Source organism: Tiliqua scincoides, chromosome 6 (genome assembly GCF_035046505.1).
Source record: "Tiliqua scincoides isolate rTilSci1 chromosome 6, rTilSci1.hap2, whole genome shotgun sequence".
NCBI classification, from domain to species: domain Eukaryota; kingdom Metazoa; phylum Chordata; class Lepidosauria; order Squamata; family Scincidae; genus Tiliqua; species Tiliqua scincoides.
Window position 1 is genome coordinate 89,800,128 of NC_089826.1, and position 24,517 is coordinate 89,824,644.

A 24,517-nucleotide genomic window follows, 5' to 3' on the forward strand; every position below is an offset into this window, starting at 1 on the left:
ACCAGGATGAGGTCTCTTGTTATCTGGTGTGCTCCCTGGGGCATTTGGTGGGCCGCTGTGAGATACAGGAAGCTGGACTAGATGGGCCTATGGCCTGATCCAGTGGGGCTGTTCTTATGTTCTTATGTAACATAAGAACGGCCCCACTGGATCTGGCCATAGGACCATCTAGTCCAGCTTCCTGTATCTCACAGCAGCCCACCAAATGCCCCAGGGAGCACACCAGGTAACAAGAGGCCTGCATCCTGGTGCCCTCTCCTGCATCTGGCATTCTGACATAGCCCATTTCTAAAATCAGAAGGTTCTGCATACACATCATGGCTTGCAACCCGTAATGGATTTTTCCTCCAGAAACTTGTCCAATTCCCTTTTAAAGGCATCCAGGCCAGATGCCATCACCAGATCCTGTGGCAAGGAGTTCCACAGACCAAACACACGCTGAGTAAAGAAATATTTTCTTTTGTATGTCCTAACTCTCCCAACACTCAATTTTAGTGGATGTCCCCTGGTTCTGGTGTTATGTGAGAGTGTAAAGAGCATCTCTCTATCCACTCTGTCCATCCCCTGCATAATTTGGTATGTCTCAATCATGTCCCCCACTCTTGGGCGTCTCTTTTCTAGGCTGAAGAGGCCCAAACGCCGTAGCCTTTCCTCATAAGGAAGGTGCCCCAGCCCAGTAATCATCTTAGTCGCTCTCTTTGCACCTTTTCCATTTCCAGGATGTCTTTTTTTGTAAAGAAAAAAGTACTTTTTGTACTTAGTCCAGGACATGCGCAGAAACGATGTGGTGGCCTTTTCCGAGTTCCTGCAGCTCTAAAGCCATCCTGGCTGAATGACTTTAGATCTGTTCTTATCACAACAGTTGCATTATTATGAAACAGACTATTTTTAAATCAAGTGCTTTCTAGTCTACAATATCCTCTCTTTTTCACACCTCTTTCAGGTTTACATCTTGTTGTGGTGGTTAGTGTAACAACTGAAGCCTCACTTTTTTTGACAAGAACAGATTATTAGCTTTCCATTGACAGTGTCCCTTGAAGCAAGATGGAAAACACAACTCGGAAAATATGAATAATGGATGGCAATCTGATCAGCAACAGTCATCAAAGAAAGGCATAGCCAGAGTTGGGTTTCTGAGACTTAACAATCTGGGTCAACATTGTGGCCAGGCGCAGAGGAGGGCACCCCAAATATCCCAATAAACTTTAGCAGAAAGCTGGTGTGAGAGCATTGCATAGTCTTAGACTCAGTCTTTGGAGGAGGGAGGGCTTTGGATCAAGAGGCCGTCCCTGAAGCCAAACCAAGAAGAGTTCTGGAGCATGCAAGGGGGGTGACTCTGGAGAGAAGGCCTACGCTGAGAGTGGCAGAGAGAGGCCTGAGATCTTGTCCATCCTGGTGATCAATGCAATGTCTGTGGCTGCCAAACTGGATCACTGCTGTCTGTGAGGAGCTGTTGGAAGAGGCTGCAAAACTATGGACCAACACCTGCCCCATTGCAGCAGGTGTGAATAGACAATCCAGGTGTGAGAAGGCATTTGTCCTCAAGCTGTGACATGTGGAGGATGCAAACCCTGCACTCTTGTTCCAAGGACTGGGAAAGATTGAGTCACAGAGTGCCTGCAAAGCTCCTGTCGCACATTCCATCAATGGATGATATTAGCATGCAGAAACATCTCTGCTGCAGTCTTCGGAAGTGCATGTGTGCCACAGAAAAGGAAGAAGCGGGAGGAAGGCAGGCAGGTAGGAGAGGCAGCTGGGCCTCCAGGAGCAGAGCAGTCCTTTCTTCAGTGGTGCTGCATGTGCCCCCTACTTTCCACCCTCACGCACTCTGCATTTCCCCAAATTAACCCTGCAAGACACACACACACACACACACACACACACACACACACACACACACACAGAGAGAGAGAGAGAGAGCTTCCACACCAGCTGGCAGAGACAATGTCTCCATAACCTACATAACAAAGGGTGCAATCCTCCCCTGCGCTGGAACAGGCAAGCCAGGAGGATCCAGTCCAGGACAGGGGCCAAAAGCAGCTCAGCCAGAGGCTAGGGGAAACTTTTCCCCTTACCTCTGGGCAAGGCGACCTTGGCACTATGGGTCTCCTCTGACTTGAGCCACCTTAAGAGGAGGAGAGCGGAGCGACTTTAAGCCACTCTGATCTCCTAGCAACCGTTACTGGGAAAGGAATACACCTTTCCTGCTCACCCCTTTGGCCGGTGGAATCCACACTTGCAGAGGCCGGGTGGGTGGCTGTCTTGCTGAGCAAACACCGCGATGTGCTGTGCCCCCCCAGCTGCTGGAGTGCAGTCATGCAGGCCCCTCCCTCCTCCACAGCCACACCCCGGAAGGAGGGACCAACCCGTTCAGACCAACAGGAAGGAGATTCCCAGCGCCTTCCTCCACTTCCTGTGCTGTTTCTGTGAACAGCTGATCCACCCCAGTGGGGAGGGGAGGCGTCTGTAATGCACTTTGTGTAGCTTTTAGTCATGTTACAAATGCAAGAGTGGCCCAGAGACACATGGTGGCCAATGGCTGTGCCGTGATGGTCACAGATGCACCATGCAAAACCCATTATTTGGGCATCTGGGAACAACACTTTAAGTCAATGCTTAAGGCTGCAATCCTACATACACTTTCTTGGAAGTAAGCCCCATTAAAAACAATGAACTTACTTCTGAGTAGACATGCATAGGATTGTGCTCTCATTTTCATTGCTTTCCCCAATTACTTTAAAAGATTCACTGCCTACAGTTAATGTGCAAAAATAAATCCAACAAATTTCTGCACATACTATGGCAAAAATATCTTTAGAAATTCACTGTACATGAGAAGGTCAAGTCTTCTGTTGAAAGAACAACTGTGTGCAATTCCTAGTTCAGGAGACATTTCCCTTTTTTAGAAGAAGAACTTGTGAAACAAAATCATTGTGGGCTTTTGTGAAATAATATGCCACAAAAAAGTTGACATGTTTTTCTGCTGTTCAAAAAAAAAAATTAGTACTTCTTAGTAAGAGTATAGAAATGTAACTCATTTGGTCAAATGCACTTGTCCTGCTTTATGGATGGGAAGTTTCACCCTCATTCAGCAAATCCACAATAGAGACGTCAAAATCCAGGTTTTATAGTCAAAGAAGCATTAGAAATATAGATACCCTTTTACAATCACTTTACAAGTGACTGTTTTCTCTTTCATTTTCTCATTCACCTCTGCCTTTTTATCCCTTTGCACTGCTATTATGTCTGTAGTACTTTATGCTATTTTGATTGATGGGCGGTCCAATCCTAACTAGCACTGTTGTAGCCAGGCCTCAAGACCTACACTGTATCCAGCGATAGCTGGGAGCCGGCTGGAGGTCTCCTTGGGGTAAGGGGCTATTTTTCCCCTTACCCCAAGTAATGCCCAACCAGTTCAATGGGGCTACTTGGATCTCTGCCAGTTATTTAGCTGGCAGAAGTCCAAGAGGCACTGTGTAGGCCTGCCTGGCCCGGGAAGGGGTTTGGGATATGGCAGAGGAGGACTCTGCCAATCTCACCCCCTCCCAAGCTTAATCTGCCCTGTTCTGCCACCACCCCCACCCAGAAACACCCTGCTTCTGAAATTCCCTTCTGCCGCCCCGTCGCAAACAGCTAATATAACAGCTAATATGATAATGCCGTTGTCCAAATCAATGGAAATGCCACACCTGGAGTATTGTGTCCAGTTCTGGTCACCACATCTCAAAAAGGACATAGTGGAAATGGAAAAGGTGCAAAAGAGAGCGACTAAGAGGATTACTGGGCTGGGGCACCTTCCTTATGAGGAAAGGCTACGGCGTTTGGGCCTCTTCAGCCTAGAAAAGAGACGCCTGAGGGGGGACATGATTGAGACATACAAAATTATGCATGGAAGGATAAAGTGGATAGAGAGATGCTCTTTACACTCTCACATAACACCAGAACCAGGGGACATCCACTAAAATTGAGTGTTGGGAGAGTTAGAACAGACAAAAGAAAATATTTCTTTACTCAGTGTGTGTTTGGTCTGTGGAACTCCTTGCCACAGGATATGGTGATGGCATCTGGCCTAGATGCCTTTAAAAGGGGACTGGACAAATTTCTGGAGGAAAATTCCATTACGGGCTATAAGACATGATGTGTATGTGCAACTTGCTAATTTTAGAAATGGGCTATGTCAGATGCAAGGGAGGGCACCAGGATGCAGGTCTCTTGTTATCTGGTGTGCTCCCTGGGGCATTTGGTGGGCCGCTGTGAGATACAGGAAGCTGCACTAGATGGGCCTGTGGCCTGATCCAGCGGGGCTGTTCTTATGTTCTTAACTACAATTCCCAGGAAGCCTTGCAGGTCTCTTGTTATCTGGTGTGCTCCCTGGGGCATTTGGTGGGCCACTGTGAGATACAGGAAGCTGGACTAGATGGGCCTATGGCCTGATCCAGCAGGGCCACCAAATGCCTCCTCCCCCTGCCGCCTTCTCAAAGACTTTGTCCTGCTCTTTCCCTCCTGGTTATGCCACACGGCCCAGTCTTCTCTACCTGCCACATGCTGGAAATGGACCTAGAAAAGACATGGGGCTTCAGGGGGAACTCACCCGTGAAGAGGTGAAGTGCACCAGCAGTTCTGATAGGCTCTGAGCACGCATGGGCAGAACTCAGGACCACCAGTGAGGTTTTCACACTGACTGTGGGAAGGAGGGGAGCTCCTAAGGAGCTCCCTAGTGCCCCAGCCAGCTTCTGGAAATGACTGCGGAAGACAGTGGGCTTTGCAGGCACATCATTCTCCCTCTTCTCTGCTCTCCTGACTTGTGAACCACTCTGGGAATTCCATGGTGGAAGAGTGGCAGCTCCACCATTTGGAGGCACTGAAGGGGGAACATCCAATCCTGGTACAACATGCAACTCAGCCCTGTGTTCACAAGGAGCAAGGTAACCACACATGCTTATCCCTGCCCCCTGCACCTCCCTCCCTTGTTGCTGAACTGCAGACATTTCACCAGCAAAAGCCGGTTATGAGGAATGCATTTTTCAGCAGACTGCAGCTGATGTACCTGCGGAAGAATCAATTCCTACCTTTGACTGCAGCTATTGCCGTTTCAAGGTTATTTTTTGCAACGCTTGGCCAACAGGGCTGCAGTTCAACTGTTTATATCCCAATTCATCTACTGGAGAAATAGAACCGCTTAAAACCTGTTTGGAAAGAAAGAAAGAAAGAAAGAAAGAAAGAAAGAAAGAAAGAAAGAAAGAAAGAAAGAAAGAAAGAAATCACAGTGGCATCTTGTTCTGCATTCAGACCAACTGCAGTTTTCATCAATTAGATCTTCCACCCATCTTAAGGAAGAAATGAAGTGAGGGTGAAAACGCATTTCAATCTAATGATCTTGCCACATGTGTTGCAATTCTTCTGAAGTCAAAATAAGCTCCGTCTCAGTCCAGCGCTCCAGCTCCTCAGCAGGAGAACTGCGGGGCAGTAGTTATTCCAAGAAACCTCCATGTAGAAGGAAGGAGATGTATGTGAAGAGGTCGTATGAATGTCAGCAGAACTACCTTTTAGTGTACTTTCACAGCATAAAAAAAGAAAAGGTTAGGGTTCAACAGAAATGGGCACCACCTCTGGCCCCTTCTCCACAGACACTCTAGCACCTGATCTGCTGACACAAGTAACGGGGGGGGGGGGAGAGAGAAACTTCTATCCCTTACTCTTTCCTTGCCTTTGCCACGACTGGTGTAGCAGCCAAGGACAGGGGACAGGCAGGCAGCTGCCCTCTTACAGTGAGGAGTACTTAGAATACTTTAGTAGGCACCTGGGTCAGAGAGGGGCTGAACCCCACAGTGCTCCCAAAGACACTGAAGTGTGACGAAGCTGGATTTACAATGTACAAATACTAAATGGGGGGAGATGTTTTCTGACTTTTTTCGGGGGGGGGGGATAGTTTGGTTTTCTAAGTCTAACCAGAGGGAAAGAGAAGACAACCCCCTCGCCACGGGCCCCTGACAGAACTAGAACAGCACATGGTGGAAGCAGACTCCTGGGTTTATATCCCCAACTAGGCGAGGGGCTGTGCTGCAAAGCAGGGCTTGGGCATGCGGCTCGTTCCCCAGCCCATCTGCCAGGCAGCACCCAGAAAGGGCCCTTTAAATACAGCAGCAATCATGCTGATGGCTGTCTGAGTGTGGGAACCGTGACAGCTGTTGGGTCTGGGCATTGCAAATGATTAGTGCAATTATGGCACAGCTGGACAGTGGAGACAAAGGTGAGCTGTTGGAAACAGAGTTGCCCAAGTGCCGCTGCCAGAAGGACACGACCTGGTTCCGACAACACAGCCACACACTGGACGGGGAAGCAGCCCCTGGGGAGCCCTGCTGTCTTCCTGAGGATCGGCAGGGGAGCCCAGAGGCTTTGAGCAGGCAGGTAGGCCCAGCAGCAGCACGGGGCCCTCGATCCCAGGCCCCACGGCTCCCACTGGCACCTGGCCCCCTTCCCTTCTCTCCCTGCTCCCCCGCAGCACTGCGCCCCAGGACCCAGCTGGAGCACACCGGCTGACCTAATTCCCCCATCCAGCCTCAGGCCAGGTGTCGAAGGGCTGCAGTTAAAACACTGGGCAAGCTGCAGCCACGGCCCAGCACTCTCAGTGCCCCCTCTCCCCCCGCCGCCACCACCAGCTCTGCTCCTCCCAAATCATCCTCTCCTTGCAAAAAACATTCTCACAACGAGCAACAAGGCCGCTGGGCAGGCGAGGCCACCGAGGCAAAGGCGCCACAAAAGCGGAGCCAGCCCTGCGTGTGCTCATTACCCAGATTCCTCGGAGACGAAGAGGTAGAGCTCTCATGGCCTCCATACGGCTGGACAAGTGTCTTGAATCATCGCAACAGGAACGACACCAACGTCAGGTTAGGGTCAGGGTTTGGCCCAGCTTGGCCTGGCTGCAGTTCAGAAAGGGAGCCCCTTGGAGACAGGCAAAACATTTGCAGTACTTAGCTCTACAAGCTGCCTTGTGAACGTCTTTGTGGGGGTTGACAACTGGTATATGAAGATTCTTAAAATGAATGCAGACTTTGCGTGAAGAACCCACAGCTCCCCAATGTGTGCCTCCCAGGTGCTTAGGGGCACGTGTCTTCACCTCTTCCCACACTCACTTTTGCGGTTACAAAAAAACAGTCATTTCTATTGCCTTTCAGGACAGAAAAGTCATCTGATGACTAAAATATACCGTATTTTTCGCTCCATAAGACGCACCTGACCATAAGACGCACCTAGTTTTTAGAGGAGGAAAACAGGAAAAAAAATATTCTGAACCAAATAGTGTAATAAAATATTTAATCAACTATAACAGAACAACATTTGAACCATGTAAAGTGAACAGCAGTCAACAGTGGCATTAAGAACCATTATCACTGTCATTAACAAATGGAGAGACTTAAAGGTTTGAGTACTCTAGTTTTCTGGAAACCCCAAGAACTCATCATCGCTAGAGTCAGAATTTATGAAGCTCACAAAAGCAGGTGCACACAAATAGGGGATCACATTATCTTTCTGCTACAATGATGTTCTGCCAAATTCCAATCCACTGGGCCTCGTGCCCACTTAAGGCTGATCAGTCCCCCTTGTGCATCTCACCAGTGCAGCAAGCAAAAGTGAGTCCAGTTCCAGTCCACAGATGCCAAGTAACTCAGTCCCATCAATCAGAGTTGCCAAATCAGAGTCCAGAGCCAATAAGCCAAATTACAGTCCAAGGTCAGGTTCCAGGTAGGTTAGTCAAATCTGTCAGAGTATCCAAGTCCAGTCACAATCCACAGTCAGATTCCAAATTCAATAAACCCAGTCAGTCTCCTCTCTAACCTGCACTCCTTCAAAACCCACAAACCCCTTCTGCCTCAGGTACTCCTTATATCCCTGAGGGCCCTATTGCCTTCCAGTGGCTGCAGCTGTGCAGCACACTCTGCTGGATGCCCAGGCCTTACCCTTAAAGGGGCCACTGCTGACACCACATCTACCTCCTCGCCAGTTCTTTCGTGATTCCAATACAAATGAACAAGTGGAAAGTCCAACCACAACTTGAATTCTCAAGACACAACAAACCTCTGGATTTATGGTGATTTACCTGGGGCTTGTGCAATAAGCAAACACTGGCATTCTGACCAAGGAGACAGTTTTTTCTTTGTGATGGGGGGGGGCTTACATTCAGATGCTGGATGAGGTGAGTGAAAGCGGCCCTCCCCTGCTGTGTGAGTGTGGGGGGGGCAGAGCATCTGTGTGTGTAAGAGAAGGGGGCAGCCTGTGTGTGTGAGAGAGGGGGGAAAGTGTTTGTATTGCAGAGAAGTTGTGATGCTCCAGGCTTGGGGTGGGGGGAAAGAGAGGCTGTGATGCTCCAGGCTTGGGGGGGAAGAGTCTGTGATGCTCTAGGCTTGGGGGGGAAGCAAGAGTCTGTGATGCTCCAGGCTTGGGGGGGAAGAGAGAAGTGTGATGCTCCAGGCTTGGGGGGGAGAGGCTTTCCTGGGAGTAAGCCCCCCTGACTCTAATGGGACTTACTTCAGAGTAGGCATGCACAGGATTGGGCAGCGAGACTGCCACCCCACCCACGCTTTCCTGGGAGTGAGCCCCACTGATTCTGAGACTTAATTCTGAGTAGACATGCGGGCTTGGGCTCCCTCCAGCGCTGCCACAGTCCGCGCGGGCGCTGAGGGAACGCAGGAGCCCCCCAGCCAGCTCAGCCTCTGACTGCCAGGGGAAGCCAAGCAGAGCAGAGCGGGCAGGGGGCGGGGCCAGGGCCGGGGCAGAGTTGTTTTTTGTTTTTTTTCAGTATTCGCTCCAAAAGACGCACACACTTTCCCCCCCCCCCCCACTTTTTGGGGTGGAAAAAGTGCGTCTTATGGAGCGAAAAATACGGTAGTTGCTGGGTTTTTTTAAATCCACTATTAACAGGAGTGGGAATTTCACACTCACTCCCCTTTTTTCCTTTCCTTGCTCTTGTATTATTAAGGTTGTGTTGGACTTCAGTAACACAACCGAATCCAGCAACACTGGATTCCCAGCTCGACAAGGGGCTGCTGGAGGTACCTCTGTTGGGATCCATCACTTGCTGACAACATCTCATTGTCTCAGAGGCTGTCATTCTTTGAATTGCCTCTTCAAGAACCGAAGCTCTCTGAACAAAGGACACCCCCAATATTCAGTCGTGCAGGTTATTAAATGATGTGTCACAGGCAGCAGAACCCTATAATCAGTTTAATAAATGGGAGTGTCCTTCAAAACCAAAGTTTGAAATTTCTTCTGTGCTGCAGCATCTTAAAATAAAACCAGGTTCCTCTGTGCATGAGGTATTCGTTAACATATGATGTTTTTAAAAGCCCTGCAGATTTCCAGTCCCAGCTTGCATTGCAGACTAGCCACTTAATGCAGTGGTTCCTAAACTGTGGCCTTTGTGGCCTCTTCTTCTCAGCTTGCATTTAATCTTGTGCAATCACGTGAGAATCACGCACAAACTCGCACCATCATGTGATTTCACACGATGGTGCCACTGCGACAGGGTGCTGTGATTAAGGGTGCCGCAGCAGCGATAAGTTTGGGAACCACGGGACTAAGGACTTATTTGCTGTGCTTATGCCAGTCCTCTGAACTGGCCAGGCATGGACAGAGTCTCCTGGAAAAGGTGACAAAGAAGACAGAGCCGTCCAGGGCTCCCCGACACCAGCGGCCCCTTACTGCTGGCATCAGATCCAGCTGTGATCCCGCCTGCTCCCAGCACCAAAGTCAACCAGAGAGTGACGCCATTTTAAAAGCACAGTATGCAGCAACGTCGTCAGAGCTAACAGCTGTGGTTGCACTGCCACCCCAATTGCCACCCCCAACTCTGTAAGGGTGAGTCTTGCCTCACAAACCTTTTAGAATTCTTTGCAAAGGTCAACAGGCATGTGGATGCGGGAGAACCCGTGGACATTATATATCTGGACTTTCAGAAGGCGTTTGACACGGTCCCTCACCAAAGGCTACTGAAAAAACTCCACAGTCAGGGAATTAGAGGGCAGGTCCTCTCCTGGATTGAGACCTGGTTGAAGACCAGGAAACAGAGAGCGGGTGTCAATGGGCAATTTTCACAATGGAGAGAAGTGAAAAGCGGTGTGCCCCAAGGATCTGTCCTGGGACCGGTGCTTTTCAACCTCTTCATAAATGACCTGGAGACAGGGGTGAGCAGTGAGGTGGCTAAGATTGCAGACGACACCAAACTTTTCTGAGTGAAGACCAGAAGTGATTGTGAGGAGTTCCACAAGGATCTCTCCAAACTGGCAGAAAGGGCAGCAAAATGGCAGCTGCGTTTCAATGTCAGTAAGTGTCAAGTCATGCACATTGGGGCAAAAAACCAAAACTTCACATATAGGCTGATGGGTTCTGAGCTGTCTGTGACAGATCAGGAGAGATCTTGGGGGGGTGGTGGACAGGTCGATGAAAGTGTCAACTCAATGTGCGGCGACTGTGAAGAAGGCCAATTCTATGCTTGGGATCATTAGGAAGGGTATTGAGAACAAAACAGCTAATATTATACTGCCGTTGTACAAATCTATGGTAAGGCCACACCTGGAGTATTGTGTCCAGTTCTGGTCGCCACATCTCAAAAAGGATATAGTGGGAAATGGTGCAAAAAGAGAGCGACTAAGATGAGAGCGACTAAGATGACTAAGGCTGGGGCACCTTCCTTATGAGGAAAGGCTATGGCGTTTGGGCCTCTTCAGCCTAGAAAAGAGATGCCTGAGGGGGGACATGATTGAGACATACAAAATTATGCACTGGAAGGATAGAGTGGATGAACAGATGCTCCTTACCCTCTCACACAACACCAGAACCAGGGGAGAGCCACTAAAATTGAGTGTTGGGAGAGTTAGGTCAGACAAAAGAAATCATTTCTTTAATTTCTTTACCCAGCCTATAATTAGTCTGTGGAACTCAATCTGGCCTACATTCCTTTAAAAGGGGATTGGACATGTTTCTGGAGGAAAAATCCATTACGGGTTACAAGCCATGATGTGTATGCGCAACCTCCTGATTTTAGAAATGGGCCATGTCAGATGCAAGGGAGGGCACCAGGATGAGGTCTCTTGTTATCAGGTGTGCTCCCTGGGGCATTTGGTGGGCCGCTGTGAGCTACAGCAAGCTGGACTAGATGGGCCTATGGCCTGATCCAGTGGGGCTGTTCTTATGCAACGTGCCATTTTAGTGGATGTCCCCTGGTTCTGGTGTTGTGCGAGAGGGAGAAGGGCGTCTCTCTATCCACTCTGTCCATCCCCTGCATAATTTTGTATGTCTCAATCATGTTTCCCCTCAGGCGCCTCTTTTCTAGGCTGAAGAGGCCCAAATGCCGTAGCCTTTCCTCATAAGGAAGGTGCCCCAGCCCAATAATCATCTTAGTCATGTCACCTATCAAATGTTAACAGGTCTCATCTGAAGGCCACACAGGCCTTTCTCCCCTCCCCCTACTGTAAAAGAAGCAAAATTCAAGATAAACTGGGAATGGCCAGGAGACCAATCTTCCCAAGGTGAGCTTCATCCCATTTAAATGATAAGGAAAACAAAGCAGAGGCTTGTCTCCAGGTCCCCCTCTGCCTCATGCCAAGCTAAACCGTCAAAAGAGCGCGTCTTCACAATGCAAAGAAGAGTTTTTAGAAACAGCCACCCATGTGAGCCCCATCCATCATCCTACCCTCTGGGCTGGCTATTCTTAGAGGTTGGCTAACCCCCTACAGAAAAAGGAAGCACAGTGACAGGAAGCCAGAAATCTCAGCCATCAAGTTATTTCCAGCTATTTTTCCTATGAGAAAAGAATGGGAAGAATGCAGCTTCTCCACTGAGAAATCTGCTAGAGTATCAAATCTACACATTACAAGCAATTGTGCTGAGAAGGGCTGGTGGGAAGGGGGAGGGCGACATCTAAACTTCTGCTTGCAAGTTAGAGGGGGAAAAGATCCTGCCTTAGAAATCTGAGCCAGCAGCTGGAAAGACCTTACGCACTACAGAAGTTACCCTAAAAGCTCCCCAGAGACCCCACTCAGGGAACAAGGAATAGGTCTGACTGGTAATGCAAAATCAACTCCTCCTCCTCCACCAGATGCAGGCTCCAGAAGCTGAACAGAGCTCGTCAAAGGCCTCTTCTCGTCTTAACAGTCCTGTTCATCTGAAAGTGACATGAGAGCAAGGCTGTAATCCTGACCACACTTTCCTGAGAGTAACCCCCATTGAACAAAATAGGACTTACTTCTGAGTAGACCTGGTTAGGATTGTGCCCTAAATCTCTTTTCCAAACCTGTGTTTATGAATGTGCCAATATTTCCTTGATGTGATTCATCAGGAGGAGAAAATAAAGTGCACCACTTAAATTATTTCTAGATGGCAAAAATTAAATGTATTTGTCAAGGTGATGCCCGAACGGCCCCTCCTAACCAAGGAGTTAGTCAGACAGAGGTTAAAAGAGAAGATGTTTCAGACCTCATTGATAAATTAAAGATCAATAAGTCACCGGGCCCTGATGGCATACACCCAAGGGTTATTAAGGAATTGAAGAATGAAGTTGCAGATCTCTTGACTAAGGTATGCAACTTGTCCCTCAAAACGGCCACGGTGCCAGAAGATTGGAGGATAGCAAATGTCACGCCTATTTTTAAAAAGGGAAAGAGGGGGGACCCGGGAAACTATAGGCCGGTCAGCCTAATATCCATACCGGGTAAGATGGTGGAATGCCTCATCAAAGATAGGATCTCAAAACACATAGACAAACAGGCCTTGCTGAGGGAGAGTCAGCATGGCTTCTGTAAGGGTAAGTCTTGCCTCACAAAACTTATAGAATTCTTTGAAAAGGTCAACAGGCATGTGGATGCGGGAGAACCCGTGGACATTATATATCTGGACTTTCAGAAGGCGTTTGACACGGTCCCTCACCAAAGGCTACTGAAAAAACTCCACAGTCAGGGAATTAGAGGACAGGTCCTCTCGTGGATTGAGAACTGGTTGGAGGCCAGGAAGCAGAGAGTGGGTGTCAATGGGCAATTTTCACAATGGAGAGAGGTGAAAAGCGGTGTGCCCCAAGGATCTGTCCTGGGACCGGTGCTTTTCAACCTCTTCATAAATGACCTGGAGACAGGGTTGAGCAGTGAAGTGGCTAAGTTTGCAGACGACACCAAACTTTTCCGAGTGGTAAAGACCGGAAGTGATTGTGAGGAGCTCCAGAAGGATCTCTCCAGACTGGCAGAATGGGCAGCAAAATGGCAGATGCGCTTCAATGTCAGTAAGTGTAAAGTCATGCACATTGGGGCAAAAAATCAAAACTTTAGATATAGGCTGATGGGTTCTGAGCTGTCTGTGACAGATCAGGAGAGAGATCTTGGGGTGGTGGTGGACAGGTCGATGAAAGTGTCGACCCAATGTGCTGTGGCAGTGAAGAAGGCCAATTCTATGCTTGGGATCATTAGGAAGGGTATTGAGAACCAAACGGCTAGTATTATAATGCCGTTGTACAAATCTATGGTAAGGCCACACCTGGAGTATTGTGTCCAGTTCTGGTCGCCGCATCTCAAAAAAGACATAGTGGAAGTGGAAAAGGTGCAAAAGAGAGAGACTGAGATGATTACTGGGCTGGGGCACCTTCCTTATGAGGAAAGGCTACGGCGTTTGGGCCTCTTCAGCCTAGAAAAGAGACGCTTGAGGGGGGACATGATTGAGACATACAAAATTATGCAGGGGATGGACAGAGTGGATAGGGAGATGCTCTTTACACTCTCACATAATACCAGAACCAGGGGACATCCACTAAAATTGAGTGTTGGGTGGGTTAGGACAGACAAAAAAAAATATTTCTTTACTCAGCGTGTGGTCGGTCTGTGGAACTCCTTGCCACAGGATGTGGTGCTGGCGTCTAGCCTAGACGCCTTTAAAAAGGGATTGGACAAGTTTCTGGAGGAAAAATCCATTATGGGGTGCAAGCCATGATGTGTATGCGCAACCTCCTGATTTTAGAAATGGGTTATGTCAGAAGGCCAGATGCAGGGGAGGGCACCAGGATGAGGTCTCTTGTTATCTGGTGTGCTCCCTGGGGCATTTGGTGGGCCGCTGTGAGATACAGGAAGCTGGACTAGATGGGCCTATGGCCTGATCCAGTGGGGCTGTTCTTATGTTCTTATGTTCTTATGGTCAAAGTGACATTTGGGGATGTGTAATGGCTCTGACTTAGACTGGTTTTAAAAAGGGGCATCTACGCTTGGCACAAGTGTGGCCTTGGACCTCATGCTCTCCTCTGATGCATAACCCCTTTCTCAGCCAAATTTCCTGGACGCAAACCGACTGTCATAGAGAGCTAGGAAGGTATACACCGAGCACTCCTGTTAAGTTTGCACTGACCAGCTGCCTTCATTTCCAATGAAGATGATTACAGGGCTGGGGCACCTTCCTTATGAGGAAAGGCTACGGCATTTGGGCCTCTTCAGCCTAGAAAAGAGACGCCTGAGGGGGGACATGATTGAGACATAAAAAATTACGCAGGGGATGGACACAGTGGATAGAGAGATGCTCTTTACATTCTCACATAACATCAGAACCAGGGGACATCCACTCAAATTGAGTGTTGGGAGAGTTAGGACAGACAAAAGAAAATATTTCTTTACTCAGCGTGTGGAACTCCTTGCCACAGGATGTGGTGATGGCGTCTGGCCTGGACGCCTTTAAAAGGGGATTAGACAAGTTTCTGGAGGAAAAATCCATTACGGGTTACAAGCCATGATGTGCATGTACAACCTCTGATTTCAGAAATGGGCCATGTCAGAATGCCAGATGCAAGGTCGGGCACCAGAATGAGGTCTCTTGTTATTTGGTGTGCTCCCTGGGGCATTTGGTGGGCCGCTGTGAGCTATAGGAAGCTGGACTAGATGAGCCTATGGCCTGATCCAGTGGGGCTGTTCTTATGTAATGGGACAGGATGCACATAGCTTTTGTGCACCAGCGTTCCCTGATGCAGCCAAACCAATGCTATTCAAACTGCGAGGCACGGCTCTTTAGGGAGGCGCTAGGAACTCAATGGGGAGGTGTGGGATGTCCTCTTGCAGAGATACAGTCACATCTCTGGGCAGAATACGAGCCTGTCTTCTGTACTTTTTTTTAAAGCAGAAGAAATGGGAGTTGCTCGGCTGTGAAAGTGGCTGCTGCCGCCCCACCCTCCACTCTGAGGCTGCTGCCTTCTGTGTTCGATGCATGTTGTTTCCAAAGATCTTCGACTCCAACCCCCATCTGGCAAGTACCAAGCATGCTCATTTTGCAGTCCTTTCCCTTGCTGACTGTCAGAAAGAAACCCTCCTTGATCCTTGTCTGGTTGGCTCCTAGTTCCCAGCCTGGGATCATTTCTCATCAAAGTGAAATCTCTCTTTTCAACCCCCTCCCTCTTCCACTCAATCTCCAAACCTTCCTGCTTTCCTCCCCCACCCCAAATAAAACACTTCCCAGGGGTCTTAAAAGTTGTTTCCATGCAGTTGGCAAAGGAGGGGGTAGAGAGAGAAGCACACACTTTACTTAGCCAGGAGCAGAAAAAGGGTACTGTTTTTAAAGTGATTTATTAATCTTGTTGTTTGACTGAAGAGGAAAGGCTGTATTTTTAAAGTGGTGAATCTTGCCATTTAAAGGGAATACTTATCAGCCATTGATGAAGTGATTGCCAGCCCAATTCTATCCACACTTTCCTGGGAGTAAGCCCCATTGACTATTGGGATTTACTTCTGAGTAGACACACATAGGCTTGATATGTGCATCTCCTAGTATAGGAGACAAATCAGCTTCCTAACCAAACCCTTATCAGATCTGATATATTTTCATGGTCTATTTTTGTTTTCCCCACCAGCTGCTGGAAAAATTTAATTTCATTAAATTAATAAAGGGTTCAATCCTATCCAAGGAGAATGGGAGAAATGACTACCGTATTTGCTGGCGTATAAGACGACTGGGCGTATAAGAAGACCCCCCAACATTTCCACTCAAAATATAGTTTGTTAAAATATAGAGTTTGTTATAGCCGTATAAGACTACCCCCTCTTCCGCACACCTTCCACACACCAAATAAAAGGTAAAAGAACATCAGATTTGATTTCAACATGTTAATTTATATTCAAATGCTTATGACATGCAGGAAAACTGTCACAAGGCTGTATGTTATCAAACATGTACAGTAAACATAAAACAGTGCAAGTTTATTAAACGTAATTCACTAAAGACAACACACTCCTCTCCTCCTCAGCGCAAGCAACACTCCAAGTGGACACTATGGACGGGTAGATGCTTCTCAGGAACACAGGCAGGCAGCCTTAGGGTTCATCTCCTTCACTCTCCTTGTAGCTTAAGTGACAACCCTGCCAGGTTGTGCAGCAAACTAACATCTGGATCCAAGTGGCAATCCTATGGATTGTACTCAGAAGCCAGCCTCACTCAAGTGAGGTTCAGTCTGCTCCTCCTCCCTGGCCGGCTGCTCCTGCGGCGGCGGCGGCTCTTCCTCCTGGGTCTCTGGCTGCTCGGACGCCCCCGGCATCAGAGCAGCGGGTGGGGCAGACCCAGCGGCGGCTCTCCTCCAGCGCCTGACAGCAGCGCTGCGCTCACCCCGCCTCTGCGTGGCAGATTCCCTCCTCCCGTCGCGTGGGTGCAGCGCCACTGAAGTGCACCCGGCCTATAAGACGACCCCCCCACTTGGAGGCATGTTTTTCAGGGCAAAAAAGTCATCTTATACGCCGGCAAATACGGTAGTTGGATTGGGGTCCACAGGGGTGTGTGTGTGTGTGTGTGTGTGTGTAATGTTGGTCAGACTGGTTGTTCACAAAGTTCATTTATAAAACAATTCTATTGGTACGCTTACAAAGTTTAAAAAAATGAGTCTTCCTGGACCAGACAAAATCTACCTATTCCAGCATCCTGTCTCCAACTGTGATCAGCAGCTGATCATTTATAAAGCATGTATATTGCTGTGTATTAATCATATATTTTTTAAGATCTGCATTTAATTAATGATATGATTAATATAATTAATATTAATATAGTTAATATTTCTGACCACTTCCTGTTTAATGATGTCACTTCCAGCCGTCAGGAACATGATGCGGAGTCATGGCCAACAGCCACGGGGGTCAAGGGAGCCACTGGTCGGAAAAGTCTGAGTACCACTGAGCCCAACCATTGCCGATGCATACTGCCCAGCTCAGTGAACTGTCAAGTTGTCGGCAACCTTCAGTCTTGAAAGACTCTGGTATCGCACTCTGAAAAGTGGTTCTGGAACAGTGTCTAGTATGGCTGAAAAGGCCAATTCAGGAGCGACAATCCTTTCCACACTGGGAGCAAGTGTAGTCTGTCCCTGGTCTGTCTCCCTGGCTATGGGCCTTCCTTCTTTGACTCTTAGCCTCAGACTGTTGGCCAAGTGTCTCTTCAAACCGGGAAAGGCCATGCTGCACAGCCTGCCTCCAAGCGGGCCGCTCAGAGGCCAAGTTTTCCCACCTGTTGAGGTCCATTCCTAAGGCCTTCAGATCCCTCTTGCAGATGTCCTTGTATCGCAGCTGTGGTCTACCTGTAGGGCGCTTTCCTTGCAGGAGTTCTCCATAGAGGAGATCCTTTGGGATCCGGCCATCATCCATTCTCACAACATGGCGTGAGTGAACTGTAAGGGCAAACATCTGTCATTGCCCAAACAGATGAACAGGCAATCCAAAAATTTAAAGACAAGTTGAGGATTGTGTGACTTGCTAAGGGGACAAACACTCTCTGCCCAGCCGCAGATGTGTCCAAGGACTTGATGTCATGTGCTTGATGTCACACCCAGATACGGACCATGAGCCAAAGTCCTTCCTGCCTGTTTAGACCAAGCTTTGGCAACTGCCTGACCTATAGCCACCTGAACCCTGCCAAGGCTGTGAAAAGGGGTGCAAAGGCCCCTAGAGTGAATCAAACCACTTTCCCTTCCTGGTTTTCACAGGAGTCATGCTTCTCCTTCCTAGAGCAGTGGACCTGTGATGCCAGCCTCTCCAGCGAGCCCCACACCTCCAGGGGGAGTGGCCAAGCTAAGCAGGGCTCCAGCTTGGGGGACTGAAAGTGATGCACCGTGCATGTTCACCACCAAAGAAGGGGCTGGAGTCAGAGATGAAGCCACCACCACTTGCCCTGAGGATGCGGAGTCAGAGCAAGAACAACCTGAGAATACACAGCCAAAGGACACACCCACCCACAGCCTGGCATTCTTCCCTGTGAATTAGGCCCAGAATCTCTGGGGTCAGAAGAGCAGGCTGCTTTGGGTTCCCTGGAAGACAAAGTGTGACAGAAACTCAAGTTTGGAACAGAGTGGGAGTAAAGGGCAGAAGCTCTAGTGCAGGGGTGCTCAATAGGTGGATCGTGATCTACCAGATCGCGAGGCAAAATGAGATCGTGGAGTGCTGACACCCCCCCTTCAGGTGCCTCTGGGAGGAAACGCCAGGAGTAAGGCCCATTGTACTCAATGGGGCTTACTCCCAGGTAAGTGTGGCTAGGATTGCAGCCTCACAGCCTAATCCTAGGCATGTCTACTCAGGAGTAAGTCCTGTTATACTCAGTGGGGCTCAAGGTACACCAACATACATTGTACACATAAATGTTATATGTTATGATGGTGCGAACATTGTAAAAAAAACTCTGGTAGATCTCCGGGCCTTGCTGGGTTTCAAAGTAGCTCTCGAGCCAAAAAAGTGTGAGCACCCCTGCTCTAGTGACTGGAGAAGAGCAATCTAATTGTGGTCATATTGCAGATAGGAAAGGGAGGCATGTGCCAACCAAGACCAGTGCATGCTTGGCACCATCTCAGGTGGAGGCCAGCTCCCAGGGCAAGCAGGCATTGGGAGAAAGGTGGTTCTATGGCTAGAAACATCTGAAGAGGAAAGACCTCAGGGCAGCTGTCTTGGAAGAGGGAGGCTTGAAGGGGGAAGTTCAGGTGCCGACAGCTTTCAGGATGAAGGATGAGAACTGGATGTGAAGGCCTTACATGAGAGGCTGGATTCCAAGGAAACTGGAGGTGCACGGAGTTCAAGAACTGCCTGCAATGAAGCTTCACAAAATCAGAGAGGAACCTGACAGGTGGGCAGAAGAGTGAGAACACTCCTGGCAGCCTTTTTGGTGAAGATGTTCCGTTTGCAACTCACAGGCTTTATTGATGCATTTCTGACAATGCCTGCAGGATCAGGCCAAAAGTCCATCTAGTCCAGCCTCCAGTGGGCCACCAGATCCCTCCAGGAGCACACAAGACCTGCATCCTAGTGGCCTCCCTGTATCTGGCATTCTGAATCATTTGAATCAGATGCTGGAATTTTATTTCCACATTCACTGCATTTCTCCCCGCACAGTTACCACTGGCTCCTTCATTATTGGCTCCTTCATTATTAACCTTCCAGCGAGGCCTGAGAAGTTTTTATTTCAGCCTTTGATGCCTGATGGCTGCTTTTAACAATTGTTTTTTACTGCTGATTTTCTGCTGTTAGTTTTTTTAAAATCTATTTTATTGTCACTGTTTTTATGTATTTTATGTCTTTTAAATGTTAGCTGCCTTGGGTGCCCTCTGGGGAGAAAGGTGGATTACAAATCAAATCAATCAATAAATTTCTCAAGGAAGGATCTTACTACAAAGCACTGAAATGCCAAGGAAGGTGGAAGAACAACTGCAGTCAGCAAAGGAAGGTCACAGACAGAGTTCTTCCAGAGAAGCCCCTTCTCTTACTGGTCTCAGAAAGACACTGAGTGGGAAGGTGCTGGCTTTGTCCCCTCACCCCATGTGCTGGAAGTTACTGTGCATGAGCAGAAAGAAGGGATAAGCTGGACAGTCACTAGGCGTCACTAGGATTTGCATCACCCCATGCAGTGGGCAGTGCAACACCCCAGGTGGTGGGCATGGTGATGTACCATCACACCGCCCCCACTGGTTTTTTGGCCGTACCTTTTGTTATAACACAGATATTTCAATGTGGTTTGTTTCATTGCATTCTGCATGAAATTACACATTGATTGATATATAACATGATGGTCTTATTCCTCCAAATTCTGATTTTAGTGATTTTGAAAACTTGTAGTCTCTCTCACACACACAGTGTCAACTTATTCTCAAACGTTTAGCACTGGGACCCACTTTTTAGAATAACAATCTGTCCAGGACCCATTGGAAGTGATGTCATGGCCAGAAGTGACATCATCAAGCAAATTGAAATAAATAATTATAAATAATTAAATTAAAATAAAAGAAATAATTAAGGGGGAGCCAGTTCTGTTCCACCAAGTGAATCTACTCTGAAGTAAGTCCTATTGTGGTCAATGGGGCTTACTCTCAGGAAAGTGTGGGTAGAATTGCAGCCTGTGTGCTCAAGCCTATGCATGTCTACTCTGAAGTAAGTCCCACAGTGGTCAATGGGGCTTACTCTCAGGAAAGTGTGGGAAGGATTGCAGCCTGTGAGCCCAATCCTATGCATGTCTACTCTGAAGTAAGTCCCACAGTGGTCAATGGGGCTTACTCTCAGGAAAGTGTGGGAAGGATTGCAGCCTGTGAGCCCAATCCTATGCATGTCTACTCAGAAGTAAGTTCCATAGTGGTCAATGGAGCTTACTCTGTAGCCTGCCTGCAATACCCCCCCCCCCCCAAAAAAAAGCATCAGTGAGATTTCCAGCCCTCTCAGTGCCCAGTTTAAAGTTCTTCTATTTCAGGCATATCCAGATAAAGACCCTCCTGGCTTCACAAGTGCAAAATAGAAAACTTTCCCCTTTCCAGCTGAAGCCTCTTTTTTGTCCTTTTTAGTGTGAGTGTGGGGGGGGGGGAGGCTGCCTTCTGGAGCAACTCCAGCTCCATCGGATCAGGACCCTTCTGGTGTCCTCACATTCCCCTTTGCCTGGCCTGACTAGCAGCCAAGGCACGTCTGCCTACTCACACGTAAACACGACATGAGGCTGCTTGCTTTCCACAGGCCTCAATAGACTGCAGCTGGGAGGGACCTCCTTCTCCCTTTTGTGTTTTTGGGGGTTGCATTCATTGGATCAGGACCATTCTGATGTGCTTGAAGTCTTCTCAGCTGCCCTTTCCAACAGACTACGCTTCGTTTCCTGCTCAGACTCGCTGGGAGGGATGGGATCTTCTTGGGTGTTTTAGGGAGGCTGCATTCAGGAGATTGGGACCATTCTGGTGTCGTTGGAGTCCTCTCAGCCTGCCCTTCCAGACCAACTATGGCAAGTAGGCCTACTCGCGCATAAACACGCGATACGGCTCACTTTCCATAGGGCTCCATACATTTTTTCCCTCTGGTTTTTTGGCCATAACTTTCGAACGAAAGGAGCGATTTCAATTGTTTTTTGCACTGCACTCCACTGGCCATTCCGCATCCAATGGTGTATGGCACGACATGGTAGCTCATAAAGTCGCAAAGTTAGCGTGTCACCCCCAGGGCATGTAACAACCCCCCCCCCGGGCTTGCCACCCGGTGCGGCCCACACCCCCCACCCTAACCCTAACCCTAACCCGCACGCCAGTGCAGCTGGAACAGGTTCAGAAGAGGGCAACCCAGCACGATGACAGGACTGGGAACCGGAGGGGGCTGGTTGAAAGACCTTGGCCTGAAGATGTGAAGACTTAGGGAGAGACAACATCCACCTTCAAGCATCTGAAGGGCGGTCACACCAAAAGGGAGTTGCTCTCTGCAGCTCCTGAGGTCAAGACTAGAAGCAGTGGGTTGGACCTCCAGGGAAGCAGTTTAGGCTTAACATTAGGAAGGGTTTTCTGCCTTATGGGCTCCCCCTCCTTAGAGGTTTCCAGGCAAGAGCAGGATGGCCACCTGCCAGAAATGATGCAGTGGCGGGTTGGACTAGATGACCTCCAAGATCCCTGATGCTGATGTTCTATGAGGGGCTCAATGCTTCTTCACATTCATCACTTTCTAGAAAGAAGCAACTTTGGTTGCAGCAGGCACATTTCAACACATGGAACTGGAGAAATGACACCTTGGGGCTCACAGCAGTGAGGGAGCCAGCAGGAAAGCAAGATGGAAACAGGCTCACATGATCTCCAGAACAAATTCAGCTGGTTTGGACTAGGATGTCAGGTGGAGAGAGGTCTGTGCTAGCCCTGTGACCTCCTTGTCACGGGAAAGACTGGCACTGACCCAGGAGCATTACATACATGCAAAGCATGGGCTCTGCCACAGAGTTATGGCCCCTTTTCCCTGAGTCTTCCCATGAGCAGCTGGGACTGAGGGCAGCCACATCATTTTGGTGCTCAAGAGCATGCGCCACTCTCCAAATACTTTAACAGAATAGTCTGCAACCCAAACAGCATTTTCTTAACACCATTTACAGACCTAAGATTGAAAGCCCAACAGCAGAGAAGTGGAATGCATTTCCAGTGCACGGAAAGAGAAACACCTGGGAACTGGGTCATCAGCTATCACACTGCAGGACGCAGGCCAACAGAAGCTGAGTGCTTGCTGCGCTGCCCACCTGCCTGTGCTTGCATGCGCGCCATCCTGAGGAAGCAGCTTCCTGGCCTCCGGAGAAAGAAGCACCTCTGTTGGTGGAGGTCACCTCGCAACCAGGCACCAGCAACATTCTGCTGGCGCTAAGGGGAAATGTGGTATTTGGGGAGGTGATGAAGCTGCAACAGCTGCAGGAAGAAAAGGAGGGAATGGCTGGAGCCATTGTAACAGCTGGAGCTACGGGGGGGGAGGGGGTTCAGAATATTTCCCATGAGCGAGCCCCTCAGGGACTCAAAGAAGAGGGGAGGGGCAGGTCATGCCTGGATGATGTTTGGGACAGGGAGGCTGCGGCTGTGTTTGCGAGGGATCAGTAATCAGTGCACAAGCAGCATTTGCCTGAGACTGCAGCTCCAGGATGAGGAGGCTGCAGCAGGAAAAGGGCTTGAAAAGGAACCAGCACCTACCCCTGGAAGGAGAGTCTCAGAGCCCTGACCTGTGGGGTGGGCAGAGCATGGAACTCACAGGCTGCTGTGGTGGCGCCCACTCCATGTGCCTTGAATTCCTGCATGGAGCCAGCACTCCTCAAAACCCGCCTGTTCCATGAATCCTGTGGCCGCAGCCCACAACCTTCCACGGAAACGGAGCTCCCTCTGAGTGAGCACCTGCACCTCTCTCTCCACTGTTCCCCCCACTGTCTGCGTGCAGATTGTAAACTCCTTGCAGCCTGGGACCCACCCTTCACTTTTTAATTTGTGGAATTCTGCAAAGCAACAGGCTGTAACTCTGTAGCCCAAGGATTTTCAGCCTTTTTTGTCTCATGGCACACTAACAAGGGACTAAAATTGTCAAGGCACACATTAGTTTTTTGACAATGGACAAGACACACCATGCTGTTGGTGGGGGGCTCACATCCCCCAGTGGCCCTATTAATAAATGACCCTACCGCAAACTCCCGCGGCACACCTGCAGACCATTCACGGCACACCAGTGTGCCACGGCACAGTGGTGGGAAATGGCTGCTGTAGACACTAATCATGTGTTCATGGCTCAGTGCTTGCTGGGAGACTCTCCTGTGAGTCGCTCTGAACTAAAAGAAAAATGGAAGACAAGCATTAATTGATTGCTCCCCCCACCAGGTTCAAGTCACAGAGGCAAACCGGGCAGGACACAACAGCTTCCCTGCACCTGCTCCACGCTGCCACCCAGCCCCAGGAATCGCCACAGGCCGTTTCAGTGCACAGTATTGGCCATACTACACATTCCCATGCATGAGCAGAGGAAAAAAGAGGCCCCAATCCGTACGTGGCACAGAAGAGGGAACATGATCCAATATGTAGCTCCCAGAGAATCCAAATGCTTTAACGTCTGTTCTGAGTCTTCATTTTTCAGCAGTGAAAGGTACAAAAGCCAAAGGAGTCCCTCAGTAGGCACCCAGCGACCAGGGAGCAGCACTTCTTCCTCCTGTAGCTCTTCTCTTAGCTCCCACGCCTTCATATCACTTCCTTTCTCTTTATCAGGGCAAATCCTCCAAGAATACTGAGGAATGCATGGCCAGCAACATTAAGGGGAATAATAAAAGCTTCTTCAAATATGTTAGAAGCAGGAAACACGCCAGAAAAGCGATTGATGGTGAGGATGGTGAGGGAGGAAAAGGGGAGATGGAGATGGAAGAGAAATTAAATGAGTTCTTTGCATCTGTCTTCACAGAAGAAGACCTCGGGCAGATACTGCTACCTGAACAGCCCCTCCTGACCAAGGAATTAAGTCATATAGCAATTAAAAGAGATAATGTTTCAGACCTAATGGACAAGTTAAACATCAATAAGTCATCAGGCCCAAATGGCATCGACCAAAGAGTTATTAAGAAACTGAAGAATGAAGTTGCTGATCTCTTGACAAGAATATGCAATTTGTCTCTTAAAACTGCCACGACACCAGAGGATTGGAGGATAGCAAATGTCACACCAATCTTTAAAAAAGGAGAGAGGACCTGGGAAACTATACGTTGGTCAGCCTAACATCTGTTCCAAGAAAGATGGTGGAATGCCTCATCA

At 48.9% G+C, this 24,517-nt stretch overlaps 1 long non-coding RNA gene across 1 annotated transcript in view; it reads right to left on the minus strand.

The window, feature by feature from the left end:
* Positions 1-24,517, minus strand: part of LOC136656017 (uncharacterized) — an 89,761-nt gene that overhangs the window by 8,781 nt on the left and 56,463 nt on the right. Inside the window, exon 3 of the long non-coding RNA XR_010794692.1 lies at positions 5,070-5,186. This is a non-coding gene — a long non-coding RNA (uncharacterized lncRNA). The remainder of the gene's footprint in view (positions 1-5,069; positions 5,187-24,517) is intronic.